Source organism: Ovis aries, chromosome 9 (assembly GCF_016772045.2).
Source record: "Ovis aries strain OAR_USU_Benz2616 breed Rambouillet chromosome 9, ARS-UI_Ramb_v3.0, whole genome shotgun sequence".
NCBI classification, from domain to species: Eukaryota; Metazoa; Chordata; class Mammalia; order Artiodactyla; family Bovidae; genus Ovis; species Ovis aries.
Genome location: NC_056062.1, coordinates 93,657,174 through 93,679,256, shown reverse-complemented (window position 1 = coordinate 93,679,256; position 22,083 = coordinate 93,657,174). Strand labels below are relative to the sequence as shown.

The 22,083-nt window shown below is 42.3% G+C and overlaps 1 long non-coding RNA gene across 1 annotated transcript; it reads left to right on the top strand.

Annotated features, from left to right (window-relative positions):
* The first annotated feature begins 4,563 nt into the window (after nucleotides 1-4,563).
* On the top strand, nucleotides 4,564-21,830 carry LOC132657204 (uncharacterized). Its single transcript, XR_009595022.1, has 2 exons — nucleotides 4,564-18,484; nucleotides 19,150-21,830. It is a non-coding gene; the product is annotated as an uncharacterized LOC132657204 (long non-coding RNA).
* The last annotated feature ends 253 nt before the right edge of the window (nucleotides 21,831-22,083 follow it).

The window sequence follows — 22,083 nt, the reverse complement described above, 5'->3', positions numbered from 1 at the left end:
TCTACTGGAAATATAACAAAGAGACCAAATTTCTTCGCAAAATCAGTTTTCGAACTGAAAGAGACCATAATGATCTTGAAGATAAGTCTCCATTTTAGAGTCTAAAATGACTCTAAAATGACCCTTTCATTTCCTCAAAAACAGAAAGGAAAACAGAAGCTAAAGGATCTGTTTGTAATCAGTTCCATTGCCCATGAACTCTTGGTTCTCAAACTGGTAAGCTTCTTACTCGGGATAGTAAGATGCCCTTTTCTGAGCACGTTTGCACTTGGGTCCTAAATGTCTGTCATCCTTCCAATAGTGTCTTGCCCCTGCTACATTCTCAGTTAACATTTGATGCCTGGGAAGTCTTCATAGATTTTGTGCATGAGGAGGACCTACATTGGGCTTAAAGTGTTGCTAGGAATTGAATAAGTGAAGGATGCAGGCAGGGCAAAAAACGAAAATGAAAGTGAAGTCACTCAGTTGTGTCCGACTCTGTGACCCCATGGACTGTAACCTGCCAGGCTCCTCCATTCATGGGATTCTCCAGGCAAGAGTACTGGGGTGGGTTGCCGTTTGCTTCTCCAGGGGATCGTCTTGATCCAGGGATTGAACCTGGATCTCCTGCTTTATGGGCAGACTCTTTATGGTCTGAGCCACCAGGCAGAGCACACTGGGCAAAGTAAAAAACTCGAGAAAGGGCATAACTGTGTGGAGTGTTGTGAAACTCTGAGTAGACCAGCCTGATTGAATTGAAGGGCCTTTGAATGTAGCTGGAAATAGAGATATGAGCTCCTACTCATCCCTCAAGTCCATCTCAAATATAGCTTCATTAGTAATACCTTCCTGCTTTCTTCAGATGGAATTAAGTGAGCACTTACACAAGCCTCTGTGAGCGCCTTGTATTTGGTACATGAGTGGAGGCAGTCATTGCATTATTTGTGAGGACTTCCTCAGTGGCTCAGACAGTAAAGAATCCTCCTGCAATTCAGGAGACTTGGGTTTGATCCCTGGGTTGAGAAGATCCCCTGGAGAAGGGAACAGCAACCCACTCCAGTATTCTTGCCTGGAGAATCCCATGGACAGAGAAGTCTGGTGGGCTTCAGTCCATGGGGCTGCAAAGAGTCGGAAATGCCTGAACAACTAACACTTTCACTTTCATTAAATGTACAGCATAAGGGCCAGGACTGTGTATTGGACATCCATGTGCTGACCTTATATGGTACCCGAATAAGGCAGGTACTTTGGGTATAGTCTCCATAATAAGTACTTTTTAAAATACCTGGCTCATCTTACTGGTGCACATTTCCTAGAATATTCTTCTAGATTTACACATTTTCCACTCCTGGTTTAGAGAATAAAATCTAAATTTTTGAGTAGGTCCATGAGTCCCTTCATGTAATGACTTTTATCTCTTTTATGGTCTGTTTCCTCTAGATGAATTAATTCGTTAATTAATTTACCAGCCATTTATTAAGTACCTATCATATGCAATGAATAGTAGTTAACTATGAGCAGAGATCTGCACTATTTATTTTATGTACATTAACTTATTTAACCCTCAAAATAATCCCATGAGTCAGATAGTGTTGTTATGATTGATTCTTTCTGGACTGAGTCTCTAAGAGGCCAAATAGCAGCTCTTTATATATGAAAAGTTATTCTCTGAGAAGTTATCTGGTTTGGAGGAGAAAGAAATGGCAACCCATTCCAGTATTCTTGCCTGGGAAGTCCCATGGACAGAGGAGCCTGGTGGGCTACAGTCCATGGGTTGCAAACAGTCAGACACGACTCAGTGACTAAGCCACAAGAACAGCCTTGTTTGGAAAGGTTAAAGGACTCAAGCCTGGTTCTGTCTGTCTCAGAAGCCCATGTTCAGATTTCTCCCACCATCCCTCTCTCTTTCATCTCTTATGGGATGAAGCATCGCCCCTCAGAAGGCCATCCTTGGCAAGACAGAGATTGAAAGTGAAGTCTTTAGACTTAGTTCCAGAAACGCATGGCGTCTCACTTCATTTAACGCTATGGGAGCGGGCCTGAGTGACTTCGTTTCTTTTATCCTTCTCTTTGACTCTTGCCCAGCTGTAGTATAATTCACACATCCTGGGTTTGGCTCCTAAAATGCTCTGTCTTGGTAGATGTTCTCTTGTGCCTCTCCTGTCCTCAGAGGCTCTCCTGCTGTTCTCATTTGATGTTTATGTTGATTCTGAGCCCTGGCTTCTCTCATCTTCCTTGTTGAAAGATTGGATGGACCAGAAGGATTGGGAAGGAATTAAGCAGGTAGAGTATGTGCCTGGATATGGAATTGGAAGTGGGGGTGCAGTTGGGAAGAGGAGTATCCTAGGCAGAAAAGGTGTAGAGGATTTTATACAGAAATTTTTTAATAATGAGAGACAAAGTTGTTTGAACTGAAATAAAGACAGACTTGCAGTTTCAGTGTTTGTGTGATACTGAATAGCCTTCACTCTGAGGAGCCCGCCCTCCTCTTCATTCGACAGGGCTTTGTTGCCCGCCCACCATATGCGCCAGTTATTGTTCTAAGCCTCTAGGAATTTATCAGGAACAACATACGCAAAACCACTCTTCTCATGGAGCCCGTGTTTGGTAAATGTTCACGTGGGGACAGCCAATAAACGTAACAAGAAATAAGTGTTAAGAGTTTATCTATGTTTATATTCTTTGAAGACAATAGGGTGAGTCACATGATCAGAGTTGGTGGGGCAGGGGAAGGTGCAGCAGTTACCCACTGGGGCATCGGAACAGACCTCTCTGAACATGTGTCTCGATTGCTGAGATTTGGACATCTAGAAGAAAACAATTTTGCAAACCTGAGGATGTAGGCAGAGCATTCTAGGAAGGCTGCCTCACATGCTCTGTAGGAGGAAAAAGGAAACCACTTAGCCAGAGCGCTCTTTCTTCCTTTTCCTAAGAGCTCTGGTCCCAGGAAGTAAGACGCCAGATGTTTCTGCAGTTGCATATGTGATCCATTTGTTTCTGACACGTTGACTTTTAACACTAATATCCCAGTCTTGCTAGTTTCAAGTTCCCACTTCATTTTAAGGAATTCTAGTGTTGTGTCAATTTTCCATTTTCTGCTCATCCTTAAACTCCCCAAGAGTCGTCTTCTTTGCGCCAGGGACTCTGTTTTGGTTATTACTCCCTTCACGGCTGGGTGAGCCGCTGGCCCTGCTTTGCCACCTGCGGGATCCTGCTCATATCGACAGCTCCACAGTTGCCTTCCCACGACCAGAGGTGAGACACTCAGTGCCCCTTGAGCCAAGCTCTCACACAAACGCCAGCTGGAGGACTTCCTGCGGGGCTCGCTGCCCCGCTGAACGGGAGGCCTGCCGGGCAGCAGTCTGCTGCCACTGAGACGGAGAACGTGCACTTTTGCCTGAATCCCCAAGTGTTGCAGACTTTGTCAGGCACCCCCTTTGCGCTTTGCTCACGTAGTCCTCTTTTCCCCAGGGAGTGCCATCCATATGGGTGGCTGAGCTGGTTGAAGCTCCTGTAACAGTTCTGCAGTGGACTTCATCGGATGCCAACTCTCTGAGTGTCTTTCTGCGTCTAGGGAATTCCCACCCTGTGAATCTTGGTGAGAGGTCAGAGCCCACTTCCCACTCGCAAATTCTAGATTGCCGTATCCTTGCTTTCTGAACCTCATTCCAGCTAGGGTACAGAACATGCCTCAGCATGACCAATCAGAGGACTCTTCCCACGCCTGCTGTGTTGTGTGAAGTACAGGGTCTAATGCTCAGAGGTAGTGGCTTGCTCACAAGACTCATATGGTTTGGTTTTGGGCTTTCTGAGTGGCACAGTGGCAAAGAATCCTCCTGCCAGTGCAGGAGACACAGGAGATGTGAGTTTGATCCCTGGGTCAGAAAGCTTGCCTGCAGTAGGAAATGGCAACCCACTCCAGTATTCTCACCTGGAGAATCCCATGGACGGAGGAGCCTGGTGAGCTACAGTCCACGGGGTCGGGTATGACTGAGTGCCCAAGCAGGATATGTTCCTGCAACCCACTCCGGTGTTCTTGCCTGGAGAATCCCAAGGACCGAGGAGCCTGGTGGGCTACGGTCCACAGGGTTGCAAAGAGTTGGATACAGCTGAGCAACTTAGCATCAGTTCAGTTCATTTCAGTTCAGTCGCTCAGTCGTGTCTGACTCTTTGCGACCCCATGAATCGCAGCATGCCAGGCCTCCCTGTCTATCACCATCTGCCGGAGTTCACTCAGACTCACGTCCATTGAGTCCGTGATGCCATCCAGCCATCTCATCCTTGGTCGTCCCCTTCTCCTCCTGCCCCCAATCCCTCCCAGCACCAGAGTCTTTTCCAATGAGTCAACTCTTCTCATGAGGTGGCCAAAGTACTGGAGTTGCAGCTTTAGCATCATTCCTTCCAAAGAAATCCCAGGGTTGATCTCCTTCAGATTGGACTGGGTGGATCTCCTTGAGTCCAAGGGACTCTCAGGAGTCTTCTCCAACACCACAGTTCAAAAGCATCAATTCTTCGGCGCTCAGCCTTCTTCACAGTCCAACTCTCACATCCATACATGACCACAGGAAAAACCATAGCCTTGACTAGATGGACCTTAGTTGGCAAAGTAATGTCTCTGCTTTTGAATATGCTATCTAGGTTGGGCATAACTTTTCTTCCAAGGAGTAAGCGTCTTTTAATTTCATAACTGCAGTCACCATCTGCAGTGATTTTGGAGCCCCCAAAAATAAAGTCTGACACTGTTTCCACTGTTTCCCCATCTATTTTCCATGAAGTGATGGGACTGGATGCCATGATCTTTGTTTTCTGAATGTTGAGCTTTCAGCCAACTTTTTCACTCTCCTCTTTCACTTTCATTAAGAGGCTTTTGAGTTCCTCTTCACTTTCTGCCGTAAGGGTGGTGTCATCTGCATATCTGAGGTTATTGAGATTTCTCCTGGCAATCTTGATTCCAGCTTGTTTCTTCCAGTCCAGTGTTTCTCATGATGTATTCTGCATAGAAGTTAAATAAGCAGGGTGACAATATACAGCCTTGACGCACTCCTTTTCCTATCTGGAACCAGTCTGTTGTTCCATGTCCAGTTCTAACTGTTGCTTCCTGACCTGCATACAGATTTCTCAAGAGGCAGGTCAGGTGATCTGGTATTCCCATCTCTCTCAGAATTTTCCACAGTTTATTGTGATCCACACAGTCAAAGGCTTTGGCATAGTCAATAAAGCAGAAATAGATGTTTTTCTGGAACTCTCTTGCTTTTTCCATGATCCAGTGGATGTTGGCAATTTGATCTCTGGTTCCTCTGCCTTTTCTAAAACCAGCTTGAACATCAGGGAGTTCACGGTTCACGTATTGCTGAAGCCTGGCTTGGAGAATTTTGAGCATTACTTTACTAGCATGTGAGATGAGTGCAATTGTGCAGTAGTTTGAGCATTCTTTGGCGTTGCCTTTCTTTGGGATTGGAATGAAAACTGACCTTTTCCAGTCCTGTGGCCACTGCTGAGTTTTCCAAATTTGCTGGCTATTGAGTGCAGCACTTTCACAGCGTCATCTTCCAGGATTTGAACTTAGCATACATGCATGCAGTGTCCCCAGGGATTTCAGAGTTCTGTAAGCTAGTCAATATCCTTAAAGTTTTTCCTTTCTCTTACCAACTTACTGACCATAGGCATGTTAATACATCTTTTGTTACCCAAACATTATTGACTGGAATGTTTTAATATTTGCCTGCATAACAAATCTCCAGCCACAGGTGTTAGTTTCTTCAAAAATCCCCCAGTCAGTAATGTGGTAAATTTGACAGAACCACTTTTGAGATGCTTGCTACATAAGGAAGTGAAGAGAAGGGTGAAGAGAAAGGCCAAGAAAAAGGAATGATTTAAATTGAGGGGAATTGATGCCTTTGAACTGTGGTGCTAGAGAAGACTCTTGAGAGTCCCTTGGACAGCAAGGAGATCAAACCAGTCAATCCTAAAAGAAATCAGCCCTATTTCTTTTTAAATTAATTAATTTATTTTAATTGGAGGCTAATTACTTTACAATATTGTAGTGGTTTTTGCTGTGCATAGATATGAATCAGCCATGGGTATACATGTGTCCCCCATCCTGAAACCCCCTCCCACCTCCCTCCCCATCCCATCCCTCAGGGTCATCCCAGTTCACCGGCTTTGAGTGCCCAGTTTTATGCATTGAACTTGGACTGGTGATCTGTTTCACAATATGGTAATATACATGTTCCAATGCTATTTTCTCAAATCATCCCATCCCTTGCCTTCTCCCACAGAGTCCAAAAGTCTATTCTTTGTGTCTCTTTGCTGTCTTACATATAAGGTCATCATTACCATCTTTCTAAATTCCACGTATATGCATTAATATACTGTGTTGGTGTTTTTCTTTCTGACTTACTTCACTCTGTATAATAGGTTCCAGTTTCATCCAGCTCATTAGAACTGATTCAAATGCATTCTTTTTAATAGCTGAGTAATATTCCATTGTGTATAAGTACCACAGCTTTCTTATCCATTTGTCTGCTGATGGACCTCTAGGTTGCTTCCATGTCCTAGCTATTGTAAACAGTGCTTCAATGAACATTGGGGCACACGTGTCTTTTAATTCTGAGAAATTGATGTTTTTGAATTGTGCTGGGGAAGACTCTTAAGAGTCCCTTGGACTGCAAGGAGATCCAACCAGTCCATCCTAAAGGAAATCAGTCCTGAATATACATTGGAAGGACTGATGCTGAAGCTGAAGCTCCAATACTTCAGCCACCTGATGGGAAGAACTGACTCATTAGAAAAGACCCTGATGCTGGGAAGGATTGAAGGTAGGAGGAGAAGGGGACGACAGAGGATGAGATGGCTGGATGGCATCACCGACTCGATGGATGTGAGTTTGAGCAAACTCTGGGAGATGGTGGAGGACAGGGAGGCCTGGCGTGCTGCAGTCCATGGGGTCACAAAGGAGTCGGACACGACTGAGCAACTGAACAACAGCAACAACAACTTGAGGGGAAATATTCTCTTCTCTGCGGTTGGCTATGAGCAAGGAAGGCAGAGTCCTGACTGCCGTTACCTGTCATCTTGCAACCGCAAGGGAGTCACTTTGGGATGGAGCAGTGTGGGGATGGCAGAGTAGTGAAGCAGGGTAAGCGTCCTGATGACGTCATGGCACCTTTGAATTCACTGTTCCTGGAGTCCACACTGCTTCTGGTTTTGAAGTGGTCTGAGATAATAAATTTCCTTATTGATTAAGCAAGATTAATTGGGATTAATTAAGCAAGGTTCATTGTGTCTGCTGAGTGATGAGAAGTGTTTGCCTGTTGTTAACAGTCCAGTTGGAAAAAATGGTAAAGCTAACCCTCACCCCCAGGTTTTTATTATCTAGAAGTGAACAAAAAAGGGAGGAACATTCCCCTTGGGCTTAGTCCTTGAAGACGGTTGAATTTCTACTTGAATGTTCCATCATCACTCTAAGACCAGTATCTCCCTCCTCTCTGCTTTTGTTGGTGACAGTATTTTTACCAGCCAGATAACTTGAAGCAAAAACTTAAGAATTATCCCAGCTTTTCATTTCTCCCTTCCTTCCACCCTGTCAGAAGTAGTCTGTTGGTTGTCTCTAAAAATATCTTTCAAAACTGTTTTCTCTTCTGTTATCACTACAAATACCTTCCTCTGGGCATCCGTATATATTGGCCTGGACTGAGACAACTGACTCCACACTGGTATGTTTGACACCAGACTTTCATTCTCGTCTTTCGCTACTAGAGTTAGAATTTTGGAACATAGCTCTATATGCATCCTACCTCACCTGTTCAGATTCTTTCATTATCACTCATTGTTTAAGAGATGAAATGCAAAACTCTTTTGCTTGACAACTGGCACCGAACAAAGACTTTGTGGTCTGGCTGCTGCCTGCCTCTCTAGCCTCCTCCTTCCTGATTTCTCTCTCTCTCTTTAGCCCATGTATTGGGTGACCCGCTTGTTGCAGATGTGAGATGTCTCCCCTCCTTGGTCTGGCTGCTGCCTGCCTCTCTAGCCTCCTTCCTGACTTTCCCTCTCTCTCTTTAGCCCATGTATTGGGTGATGCGCTTGTTGCGGATGTGAGATGTCTCCCCTCCTTGGTCTGTGCTGCTGCTTCTCTCTCTTTGAAAGATCCTGTTCATAAAGCTCACGTTTTAGGTCCTTGGTGAGTTTTTCCGTAAGTTGCCCACGCTTGGTTGGCATTTCCTCCTCCGTGCTTCTGTGTGTCCCTTGTGTAAATTTCGGCCTTGATCACACGGTGCTGAAATTGTCTTCATATTTGTCTCCCACTTCGTTCAGTCAGCCCACATTTCCAGAGCACTTTGCGTGTGTGAAGCACAGTGCTGAGTGCTAGCTCTTTACAAATAAACACTTAGTATTTACCAGCTTGGTTGAACAGTTAAATAGAGATAGGCCCTTGAATAAGTAAATATGAGTGTGTTCTGGATGGCAGGATGGGTCTCTCAGCAGGGTACCCGGTCAGTGTAAGTATGAAAGTGGTTCTACTGCCCGGAGTTGGGGCTTATGTGCTGGGTCATCGATAGTGACCGTCAAGTGACATGTGCTGCCCCAGTTACTCTTCTTCACCAATAGACATTTAATGAACACTTACGGTTACCGTGCTCTGGACCAAGAGATACAGTGGTAATCAAATCAGAATTAGTTATTGCCCTCATGGCATTTACAGTAGAATTCAAAGGTGGCAGACCAAACAGGCTATTACAATACAGCGTAGCAAGCACTGTAGCTGGGTAGAGGGTTCATACAGAGGAGGTGGGCCAACCCAGGCTGCAGGTGGGCTGTCAGTGAGGACTTCCTGGAGGAAACAGCACCTATTAGTAAGGTCAGACCTGAAGGATTATGAAAAGTCAGGCAGGAGAAGCGAGTGGGATTGGAAGTGAGGGAGGAAGACATTCTAGGCAGGACAGTACTTTCTAAGGTCAGGTAGTGAAGAACAGCATGGCAGAGTCAAGTGTCTTAGGGGCAAAGCATTGCAAGTATATGAATTTGTACAATTTTCTGTGCACCCTAGACCTTAGAGGAGTCAATCTTGCTGCTTAGGTCTTTCATGCAATATGGAAATAGCCTGATTTTTCAAAAATAATTTCAGCAACAAAGAGGGTAGTTGTGACTGCCATTCCCAGGAAGCTCCATGTGTGCTTCCTCTCTGAGGACGCAAGAGAATTCCAGGGGGCTGATCTGCTGGCTTGTCTGGATGTCCTGGGCCATCCTAGGATGGATTACCTTAGCTAGTGGGCTTGAGTGGAAGAATGGGGACCAAGAGAGCTGCATGGTGGGGGTGGGATGGGATGGAGGGAGAGCTGCCTGACTGTAAGGGAGCCACATGGGGGAGAAGATCTTTGCCAGCTTCAGAGGCCATGGAAAACCTTCAGGGGAAAGAAAGCTGCATAAAGGCAATGCCTAGGTAGCATTCTGAGAAATTCTGTGTGAAAGTCCTGGGTCGCCTCTCTAAGAACGTCACAGTTAAGGTCTACCCTCTCTAAGAACGTCACAGTTAAGATCTACCCTCTCTAAGAACGTCACAGTTAAGGTCTACCCTCTCTAAGAACGTCACAGTTAAGGTCTACCCTCTCTAAGAACGTCACAGTTAAGGTCTACCCTCTCTAAGAACGTCACAGTTAAGGTCTACCCTCTCTAAGAACGTCACAGTTAAGGTCTACCCTCTCTAAGAACGTCACAGTTAAGATCTACCCTCTCTAAGAACGTCACAGTTAAGGTCTATGCTGTCCCTCCGACTTCTGGACTCAAGGCTCACGTTTCTGTGGCTGGGACACCACACAGAGACTGGACTGGTAATTCTGTGGATTTCGGAAGGAAATGCAAGAAGAGATCGTTCAGAGAACAAGTATCTCAAAGCATAGAGTTAGGGAAGGTTCACGATGAGGCCAGGAAGGTGGAGGACCAGGTCACAGAGGGCCCTGAAAGCAAGGCTGAGAAACAGAGAAGTTTCCTCTCAGGAGTGGGCAGTGGGAAGACAGAGAGAAGGTCCCAGGATCACATTTGCATTTCAGACCGATTCCTCTGTCTCTGGCATCTGGAAGAAATAGAAAGGTAAGACTCAAGGCGGGGAGGTGATTGCTAGGGTATAGAGCAATCCTTTGAAGGCAAGGGTTATTATTTACCTTGATTTTCCAGATGAAGAAGCAGAGCTCAGGGAGGTGTTTGGCACTAAATGGGATTCAGACTCTGGACTATCGGACTCCAAAGTCCACACCTTTTCTTAGGAGGTCACGCTGTCCCTGTGTACTCACTGTAGTCCTCTCTGAAGGAAGAAGCTGTGTCGTATTTATGGGTTCAGTGCCTGTCCTGGTTATCTATTAGTGAGTGATTAAACATGCAGATATAGTGGCTTAAAGCGATAGCATTTAGTTTGCTCATGCCTCTGCAAAGGAAGCAGGCATGGCTTGGGAAAGAAAAGTTGGCTCTGTTCTACTGAGCAGCACCTCGGGCGGCTCGAAGGTGGGACTGGGGTCACCTGTGGGCTCCTTCACGCACGCCTGCCAGCTGATGCTCGTGGTTGCCTGGAACCTTAGTTGGGGCTCTTGCCCAGGACCCCTCCCCCTGGACTTTCCTTGCGTCTTGCTCCTTGTTTCCTGACAATATAGCATCTGGCTTCCAAGGGTGAGCATCCTAAGAAAGAGTGGACCATGCTGAGGTTGTGTTGCTTTTTTAAACTAACCTGCATTTCTGCTTGTCGGGAACACCTTATTAAGGCTTGCTCATACCTAAAGTGGAGAAGGCAATGGCACCCCACCCCAGTACTCTTGCCTGGAGAATCCCAGGGACGGGGGAGCCTGGTGGGCTGCCGCCTATGGGGTCACACAGAGTCGGACACGACTGAAGCAACTTAGCAGCAGCAGCAGCATACCTAAAGAAAAGAAAATAAGAATTTTGATGGGAGGAGTGTCAAGGAATTTGCTGATGTGATTTAAATTAACTACAGTACCTAATTTTATAGCTAATACTTAAGTACTTAAACTTAGAAAGTGCTCTTCTATACTTTTTACTTATGTTGAGTATTTGATTCTCATGATAACCTTGTACTGGCGAGTGGTGGTTTAGTAGCTGAGTCGTGTCTGACTCTTGCAACCCCATGGGTTGTAGCCTGCCAGGCTCCTCTGTCCATAGGATTCTCCAGGCAGGAATACTGGAGGGGTTTGCCATTTCCTTCTCCAGAGGATCTTTCCAACTCAAGGATCAAATCTGGATGGGTCTCCTGCACTGCTTGCAGATTCTTTACTGGCTGAGCTACATGGGAAGCTTATATAGCTTGTATTACTGGGCCCATTTCATATGTGAGTAAATATAGGTACAATAAGTTAAGTATTTCTAAGACACAGATGGTAAGGTGGGCGAGACTACTAGTGGAACCTAGACAGTTTGGCTCCAGGGTCTGTGTTCTGAACCATTCTGTTATGTTGACTATTGCAGTCTGGAATGTAGTCAGAACCAATATATAATTGTTGAATGGATGAATGTTTTGTATTGATAATTTGGGCTTCTCTCAAATGTTAGTTAAGACATTCCTTAAGTAAATTATTTCATATCTGACATTTCGTATCCTATACCCAGCACTGAATTGGAAATATACTCTTGGAACTATACAAGTAAAAATGGTTAAAGCATGGATTTTCAGGTCAGTTGCCCTCTCTCCTCCACCATGAACACACCAAAATCATTGAAAGAGTATGTAGTTGTATATATTATATTTTTCTCCTTTCCCAGACTGGCTTTATTTCAATAGTATTCATTTTAAAAGAACATATAAGAAATAATATATTCTCTATGGAAATTGTCTTTTCAGTGCTACTTACATGATACAGTTCATTTAGAATATAAGAAGAGCCACCTTGTGGTAATATTTAGCATTTCACAGTTATATATACTGAACAAAAAATCATAAGCAGCTTTAAAAGGAATCATTGGATAGCAAAACAAAAGGTATTTGAACATATATTAATATATGTTATATGCAAGTCACTTGATATGGTTTCTGATATATTCAGTTTGCTTTTAACTTTAGAAAATTTTATCCAAAAGTATTTATTGGGAATTCAAAAAACCTAGAGTAATTCATTAGTATATTGCATACAACACTAATGGATTTATACATAAAATGCTCATTTCAAGGTTTGAGCTGCTTCCTAGTATGCTCAGTTTCAACACTGATTTGGACCTTAAAAATGAAACTTTATTATATATTTTAATATATTTATATAACAGTAGTTGTATACTAAATTTCCTTTTTGGTTCAGTTATTATGTTGACACCTTTGCAGTTTTTCCTAAGTTTCTTTCTTACATCCCAGCGACTCACTGAATCCTTCCTTCAGCTGATTCTCACATGTTCATGTCTTCCATAAAAATCTTCCCCGTTTGATTGAATGTGGTGTAGAGTTTGCAGCTCTCAGCGAGTGTTCACGATGTGCGCTGACGTAGGGGTCGCCACACCATTTCCGTAGAGCTTCCTCTCTTTTCCCTTCTTCACTGACACTTTGAGAATTTATTGGCAGTTAAGAGGTTAATTGGGCATCTCACTCTCTGTCTGTTTCTCGTTTCCTTCATTCCTGTTCCCAGATTTCACTGGACAGTCTGACTCCTGTCTGGTGGTGGTGGAGTCAAGTGGGTGGTGATGGCCTGGAAGTGTAGCCAGGGGATCTGAAGCGTAAACTACCCTGGTCTGTGGGGGGAGAAGTAGGTGAGCGGGGCTGAAAGGAGGAGAAAAGGGAAGCAGCGGCCCAGGCAGCTGTTGCTAACGAAACCCTCTCCCCCGACTCTTGCCTCCCCTCTCATTTCCAGGTGTATTTATCCCTCTCAGATCCCCAAAGATGTGTGGCTTCTGTTTGGGCTTTTTGTTCGTGTATGTCTGTTGGCATTTCTGAGTTGCCAGCTCTTCACCTCCAGATCTGGGGTACATGGGCTTAACAGAGAACACAGGTTAACTCTTTGCTCTGTGGTTCCTCTGTCATCGCGTACCTGGCTGGTTTGCCTTCTCTCCACTTTTCAGAGTCTTCTTATGTTTGTTTTACGTACAGTTTCCAGGGTTTTCAGTTGTACTTCACAGGAGAAATAAGGGGAAGAAGATCTCCTTTTTCTTTTTAAAGCAGAAGTTTCAGTTACTTTTTTTTGTTTTCAAATTTACTTTTTATAAGTTACTTTTGTTACTATGTAGAGAACAAACTGGGGGGGGGCGGGGGCGAAAGGGAGTAAGTTCAAGAAGAGCAGTGTAGGAAGACCCTGAGTTCACATGCTTCCATGGACACATTGAATCTATACTTACTTAATAGAGCCATTTCTCCTGAAGAAGCGCTAAGGACTAGTTGAACAGCTTCTGCACAGCAAAGGAGAGAGCGGCTGCCTCCAGACGGGTCGGAGAGATGGAGGTACCTCCAGGAGGAAGGGATAGCTGGGAGGGGCTGGTGTGCAGACTTGCGTGCGCTGGGGTACCAGGCGAGAGGACTGTGCGTGCAGGAAGTCCACGCATCAGACCTAACCCTGGAGCGTCGGCCTGTCGGTGGGGGTCTTCTGGAGCTCTCCTGGGCAGACTCGCCGGCGAGCAGAGTGCCGTTTTCCTTGTTCCCCTGACATCTTGTTAGTGTAAGCAGGAATGTGTTTGGTCAGGTTTGCCAGAGCCCTGTCAGTGTGCCTCCGGGCCCTGGCTCAAACCAGCTCCTACTGTCCCCCAAAGGGGCCCTGGCATGCCATGCTCTGTGGTCTCCCCCTAGTGTGCCCACCACAGTCACCCTGCCAAGGTGGGCCTCACGTGCCACCCGGACCCTTCCCTGCCGTGTCTACACCTGCCCCAGCTCCAGCCGTCTTGTCAAGGCAACTCTTGGATGCCACCCTCAGCTGGCACCCACTTCAGCACCCCCCAATACATGCAGTCTATATAAGAGGCTCGCCTATACACACACACACAGTCAAGAATGGGAGAGGTAATTGTTTTGCCTAATTCATAGAAACAGAGAAAGTTAAACAAAATGAGGAGACAGAAAATATGTTCCCTATGGAAGAACAAGATAAAACCCCAGGAAGAAATCCTATGGAAATGGAGATAATTTACCTGATAAAGAGTTCAAAGTAATAGTCATACGCACGCTCCGTGAAATTTGGAGGAGAATGGAGAAACAGAAGATGTCAACAGGGACTTTGAAAACAAAAGGAAAAACCAGTCAGAGCTGAAAAATACAAAAATTGGAATAAAAAATACGCTATAGGGAATAAACAGCATAAAAAATGATAAGAATCGATCGGTGATCTAGAAGATAAAGTAGTGCAAAGCACCCAATGAGAACAGCAAAAGAAGAAAGAGCTTAAAAGAAATGGGAGTAGTTTAAGGGACTGCAGAGACAACATCAAGCGTACTAACATTCGCATCTAGGACTCTCAAAAGGAGAGGAAAGAAAAGGGCAAAAACCGTGTGTGATGAAATAGTGACTTGACAACCTCCCTAACCTGGGCAGGGAAACAAATATTCAGGTCGAAGAATTGCACAAAATCCCAAATCAGATAAAGGCAAAGAGATTCGCATGAATACCTAGCATAATTAAGACGGCACAAGGTAAAGAGAACATTTTAAAAGCAGCAAAGGAAAACAGCTTGTCCCATACAAGGGAAACCCCGTAAGGCTGACAGTTGATTTCTCAGCAGAAAACAGGCAGGCCAGAAGGGAGTGCTGAAAGGGAAAAAAATTTCAACCAAGACCATTCTGCCTGCCAAGATCATCATTCAGAATTGGAGAGAGAGAGTTTCTCAGACAGCCAAAGACTAAAGCTGTTCACAACCACTAAACTGACCTTACTAGAAAATTTAAGAGAGTGTTCTTTAAGCAGGAAAGAAAAAACCATAACTTGGAAAAAGAAACTATATGAAAGAAAAAAAATCTCACTGGTAACAGCAAATATATAGTGAAGGCAGTGGTTCAGCCACCTAAAAAGGTAGTATGAATGTTAATAGACAAAAGTCATAAAATCCACTGTAATAATTATATGAGATAAAAACTAAAAAGACATAAAAAGATATGACATAAAAATGTGGGAAGGTGAAGTAAAAAATTGTAGTGATTTTAGGAAGCATTTTAAGTTACGCAACTATTAGCTTAAAATAAATCACTGTATACAGGTTGATGGAGAAGGCAATGGCACCCCGCTCCAGTGCTCTTGCCTGGAAAATCCCATGGACGGAGGAGCCTGGTGGGCTGCAGTCCATGGGGTCGCTAAGAGTCAGACACGACTGAGCGACTTCACTTTCACTTTTCACTTTCATGCACTGGAGAAGGCAATGGCAACCCACTCCAGTACTCTTGCCTGGAGAATCCCAGGGACAGAGGAGCCTAGTGGGCTGCCGTCTATGGGGTCGCACAGAGTCGGACACGACTGAAGCGACTTAGCAGCAGCAGCAGCAGCATACAGGTTGATGTATATGAACTGTGTGCTAAACCACAAACCAAAACGTGCAATCGGTTCACACGGACAAAACAGAAAGGAGCCTAAACAACGTGAAAGGAAGTTGTTCAATCACAAGGGAAAAGATCACAGAAAGAACGGAGCAGACATAAACGAAGAACGGCTAACAAATGACAGTAAGGAGTACCTGTCAATAGCGCTTCAAATGTAAACGGGATGAACAGTCAACAGACAGAGGGCGACTGAATGGAGACGCTGCCTACAGTAGATTCACTCCAGATCTAGAGGCACGCAAAGACCGAAAACGGAGGGAAGGAGAAAGATGCTCCATGGAAATGGAAATGGAAGGAAAGGTGGGGTACCAATATTCATATCAAACAGAATGAGCTTTAAAAGAAAGACTGTAGCAAAAAGCAGAGAAGAGCATTACATAATGATAAAGGAGGTCAGTGCAAGAGGTGGATATAATGTTGCTAAGTGTTTATCCACACAGCTCAGGAGCACCTAAACATGTAAAGTGAATAGTAACTTTAGATGTAAAGGGAGAAATCGACAGTAATGCAATAATAGTAGGGGACTTTGACCCCACTCATATCCATGGATAGATCATCCAGACAAAAATCAGTCAGTAAGCATTGGCCTTACACAATACTTTAGATCAGATGTGTTTAATAATACCTGTAGAATATGCCACTCAAAAACTTCAGAATACCATCAGGCGTACATGGAATGGATGTTGGAACGGAGACTGAATCTATCCAGTCTCCTGGATAGATCACGTTAGGCCTCAAAACAAGTCTCAGTAATTTTTTTTTTTTAATTGAAGTATAGTTTATTGATGCTATTAGTTTCAGGTGTACCTCATAGTGATTCAATATTTTTATAGATTATACTCCATTTAAAGTTATTAAAAATCGGTGAGTATATTTCTCTGTGCTGCTCATTATACTCTTGTTGCTCATCTATTTTATATATTACTGTGTATTTGTATTTCTTAATCCCAAACCACTCTCTTGCCCCCGTGCTCTCTCCCCATTTTGTTCTGATGAGGAAATTGGGTGCTGTAATTACTCTACCCTTGTTACAGATTACATCAAGGCAACCATTTGTTATGCTTACGGATTTGTGGACAAGAAATTCAGATGGGGATGGCTTATCTCTCCATTCCGCAGTGTCCAAGACCTCAGCTGGAAGCTTGGAAAGCAGAGCCTGTGGTCATCTGAAGGCTCATCCACTGACGAGTTGAGTAGTTGGTGCTGATGGATGCTGAGGACTGTGAGCGTGGTGGGTGGATTTCAGGGGTGAGCGTGAGGAGTGGAGAGGGAGGGTGAGACGGAAAGAGACGGAGGGAGAGGGGCGAGGGAGGCCGTTGGTGTCAGCAGCCTTGAATGGAGTGGCAGTGCAGCTTGCCGCATTCTGCTGCTGGGTGACTGTGTGAGTATGGGGGCGCCCAGACGCAAGGCGAGGAGACTGGCTTTTCCCCTTGATGCAAAAGCGACAAGGTCCTGAAGAGGAGTGTTGGTGCGATCACTTTTATAAAATACAGTTTCCCACATGGAGGCTCGGAGGGTTTAGATGATGCTCCCAAACAGCCAGTAAGTGGAGCCGCCTCAGCAGACCCGTCTCACTGGTCTCCGACTTTGTGTGCGCGTCCCTTGGTTCTATCGAAGAGTAGAGTGTTGTGGGATCAGCACCATCTTAAAAGAACTGTTGTGAATAAACGAGCGAAGAAAGTGACATGATAACTTGAATTTGGAGTTTTGACTCTTACAGAAGGCTTCGAGATTTGCACGTCACTGAGACCATAGTTTGTATGTTTTTTGGTACCTTTTTGATGTCATCTATTCACTTTTTTGCTTAAATTACGTTCTGTGCATAGATCTTGTAACTCACTGCTTCTCCCAACACATACACTCTGGTTGCTCGTTTTATTCAGTGTTAGGATCTTTATCCAATCTGATTCATCTTTCTACCCTGACAGCACATATTATGAGGAGCAGCCTCATAGTAAACCCTCAATAAATGCTTGTCAAATGAATAAAGGTGAGTTTATATTAGCATAAAATGTATGTATGTTTATGTTAGCATAGAATAGTATGACATGGCTTTTGTCTGCTCTGGGACACTTTGATTATGGATATTGTGAGAACTGAGCAAAAGTGCTTTAACATGGTAAATGTCAGATGTATTTTACAGTGAATATGGTAGTAGTGGGTTCAGTCCTGAAGCTCCAATAGACCCGTGAAGGAAACATTTTAATTCTTGGTTTTTGAAATGTAACGTGGGCTCTTTCTAGGAATCAAGATAAATCAGGTTGCAGGATCACTGGATGGTAAGAAGGTCTCTTTCTCAATATGTCTATTCATCTATCAATCAGTATTCTATTTGTAATTTAATATAACTCATAAATAAGATCATGCTACTTGTAATATTCTATTTTTCTTTTACTCTTAAAGATACGTCTTAGAGATCTTTCTGTGTACGTATGTGTAGAATCACCATAATCTTATATTGTTATGTACAATTTTGTGGTGTAGGCACACTTTATGAATGAAATAGTTCCTTACTTCTGAACAGTAAGGTGAGCCTACATTTTATTGTTGAATATTATAATTAATGTTGCAATGGTGTACTTGTGCATAACAAGAATTTCTATAGGATGGTTCCCTAACAGTGAATTACTGGGTAAAAGGATATACTTTTTTTATGTTTAAAATTTTGATAGCTACTAGCACATTACTCTCTTAAATGGCTATCAATATTTTCTTATGTCTTTTCAATGCTGACTTCGTTGTGCTTTGTCTAGGTAAATTATAGTATAGTACATTAAAGAATCCTCATGTCAGTAAGGGAAGGATTTTGAATTGATGTCTGGTTTGAAATTTTTACTTTGCCACAATTTGTATCATCTTGGGTAATTTGCTCCTTTTTTTTCTTTTCAGCTTCACTTTCTTCATCCATAAAATAAAGGCAGTGATAACAACCTTCCTTACTGAACTGTTGAAAAGATTTAATGACTTAACTGCATGTGTAAAGTGGTGAAATTCTTGGAGCTAAGAATTATAGGTAATTTTTTTCCTTTCCTTTTTTAAGTTTTTAATATAATTGATTTATTGTATAAATAACATAATAATTTAATTATATAATAAAATATACAATACAATATTTTATTAATATAGTATCACATATTTATTATTTTAATGTAATGTATTTTAATATATTTTAAATAAAAACTTGATAAAGGAAAGGAAAAAATTAATAATATATAAGCTCTATTTTGGCCCTTCCACATGGTGTTGTAAAGTCCTGCTTGATTACTAAATTTTCAGGGAGTAGCATTGCTTCTGAAATTAGCTTAAACACACATACACACACATGCATAGACATATGAAGAATACATTTTTATTTTCCTTACTTTAAAAACTCACATACCTGGGATTGTTTTTATTTTAAACTTCCTTTTATTTGCTCTCTTTGATCATACACCAATCATTGTTTCTTGACAACATTTGTGTCTTACAAAGCATGTTTTAATGGTGCTATATGATGCTAATCCTGGAGAAAAATTATAGTTTTCCTGAATATTGTTTTTCACTGCAAATGTACTACCCTAGGGAAATATTTTTAAAAGCTGGAGTTTCTGACTGTTAATGTACAATGTTCCCGAGAAAAAGATAAGCTAAAAAATTAAAAATTCATGCTTATGCTGTAACCCTTGATTGTGTTTTCAGAAATTGCCTGGTCTGAATGAAATAATTTATTTTATAATGAGTTTTAGAAGAAATGAAGAAACTGGAGGTATTGGAAAATGAAATGTCTCTTAATTGAAAAGTGACTATGATTGTTTCTTCCCAATCTGAATCGAATTATTATGACAGTGGTTTCAAGCAATTGGACAGAAGAATTATCGTCTGGAAATAATGACTTCATTATATAAAGTAAAAATATAAATAAAAAACTTTAGTTGTCTTTCTACTGAAATAAATGATCTAAAATGAATATATTTTTATTCCTGTTCCTCTGCAGAATCCATTTTTAAAGTAATATTTATATTACTTTGAGTATATTATACATAATATATATTATAATATAATATTTATATTGCCATTAGAAGACAAGTGTCTGGTTCTGTACTGGAATTTTCATTTGGGCTACTGGGAGATATAAGTTGCTTAGGCAAAGGAAGGGAAACTGGATGTATATATGTACTATATATATATCACATATGTATTAGGGTAAATAAAATATATATGATTTTAATTGAGTTGCTTTCATAGGAGTTTTAACAATTAATTTTTAAGTTTACTATTTGAGATGAATATAATTTAATTTTTCAGAAATATAATTTTCATTTTCTATTATACATGCACACACATACACAATTCCAGTACATGAAAAAACACTACATTGGATGTAGTAGGATTCCTCAAATGTTGATGCTTATAAAAGAAGCATGATGAATTCATTTTTCTCACATGATGAAAGAAAGAATACTTTTAACTGTTTTTTTTGCCTTTTAGGGAAAATGATCTCCCCAAACTCCAATACTCAGTAGATTTTTAACACTGTGAAATACTACCCAATTTTCACCTCAATAACAAATGCTAATTGTCCAAATCCAGATGTTAGAAATAATTACTAAAGTCTTCAGTCATTTTCCTTTTCCCATTTACTGGTACATGGACCATGCAAATCATTATTCAAGCATAGCCCTAACACTCTTGGAGTCTTGATTGGGTTCTCACATTTTGGAAATTGGGAAATTTGATAAAAAATGTAATAATACTTACCTGCCTATTTGCGTGGACGTTCATTTATCTAGTTAATATCTACATATCCTGTGAAGGGCTTCCCAGATGGCGCTAGTGGTGGAGAGCCCATCTGCCAATGCAGGAAATACAAGAGGTGCGGGTTTGATCCCTGGGTGGGGAAGGCCCCTGAAGCAGGGCATGGCAACCCGTTCCTGTATTCTTGCCTGGAGAGCCCACATGGACAGAGGAGCCTGGTGGGCTAGTCTAGGGTTGCAGAGTCGGACCTGGCTAGAGCAACTGAGCACGCATGCATCCTGGGAATATTTGTTCACCTCTCACCAGCTCACCTATAGTGTGTGTACTATGCATGTTTCTCTTTCTCTGACTGAACATTTACTGCCTTCTGCGTGTGTAAGTGTGTGCGTGTGAATGTATGTATATGCTCTGTCAGTTACATTTCTTTCCCATTTTTGTGTGACATTCAGTAGATTAACTTTTAGGATACAGGAATTTGGGAACAAGTGCTCATAGAATCACACTTGTGGAGTTGTGATTCTTTGAAAATTCTTTCCTGGTTTGAACTGAAATTTCTGTCCATTGAGCTCACTTTACTAGCAAGCAGCATGCCCAGTCTTTCCTGAAACACTGATCTCATTTCATAGTCCTGCGGCTCATTTCTCCTTTCATCTTTGCCTTAATCCGCTCCTACAGGGTTTCACCTCGGCTCTGGGGCTTTGTCTTAGATACCTATCTCTAAACAAGAAATATTTATATGTTCAAATATCTGTGTGTATCTCCCTCCCTGGTAGCTTTCTTTTCCTGTATTCTGATTGCTAATCTTATTCTCCATAAATCTCAGTCGCAAGCAATTCTTAAAAATGTCACCTATGTTTATATCTATGTGTAGATTAAAGGTAACAATCATAATGAATTAGAGATTATAAACCAGTACGATTAAAACAACCTTTAAGTCTAATTCTGACTCCTTCTGTATGCTTCTCTCAAAGATAAATCTTTTGAAAATAAGACTTGCCCAAATCAATATCTCAGAACTCCTCACCAAGTCTGTACCATGTGGCGAATGAAGTATGGATGCTGTATTAGGTACTGCAGACCCTTTAATCCATCTTGCCAACTTTATCTACAGCTATTCTCCCATCAAAAACTTGACCAAAATAAATCTGCTCATTATTCCCTGATAGGCAGTGTATTTAGAGAGACCAGGTTGCCTGTATTTGATTCCTGCTCTGCCACCTTCTCACTATATAGCTTGGGTAAATTAATTAAACTGCCTGTGTCTCACTGAAAGAGAACTAATAACAGTATCTACTACATAGAGTTATTATGGGGAGTAAAATGTTCTTACATAAAAATCACAGAAAACCATACGTGACACATGGAAAGAATTCAATACATTGTATCAGCAAAATTGGCAGATTTGACTTTATTTTCACATGCCACTTGTTTTCCGAAAATCATTACATTTTTTTTCTTTATTTCAGCTCTCTTTTGCTTCAACGCATTTCAGAACCAAGCCCCGTTCTTCAGGGATGTCTGCTCGTCTGAAGCGGCATGTTTCTTTTCTTTGCCATTGATGCTGTGCTCAGTTAGAGAAGTTGCATTATTTCCTATTCAAGCTGGGACTCTGTTGATAGTGAAAGTTCGTACCACTGATAATTACGCTGGGACAACTGGCATAAATCGGGGCTGACCTGGGCAAAGAGACAGATGGTTACCTTCTGAATAGTGCAGCCCTCAGTTATCAGATCTGTTATTATCAAGTCACAGCAAACTATCTTTATATGCAAATTGGTATGGCAAATCTCCCATAAATTTACGTGACAGAAAATGAGATTCATTAAAGGGAACCTTTAGAGTCAGACACGGCTGAGCGGCTAAGCACACAGGCGCACA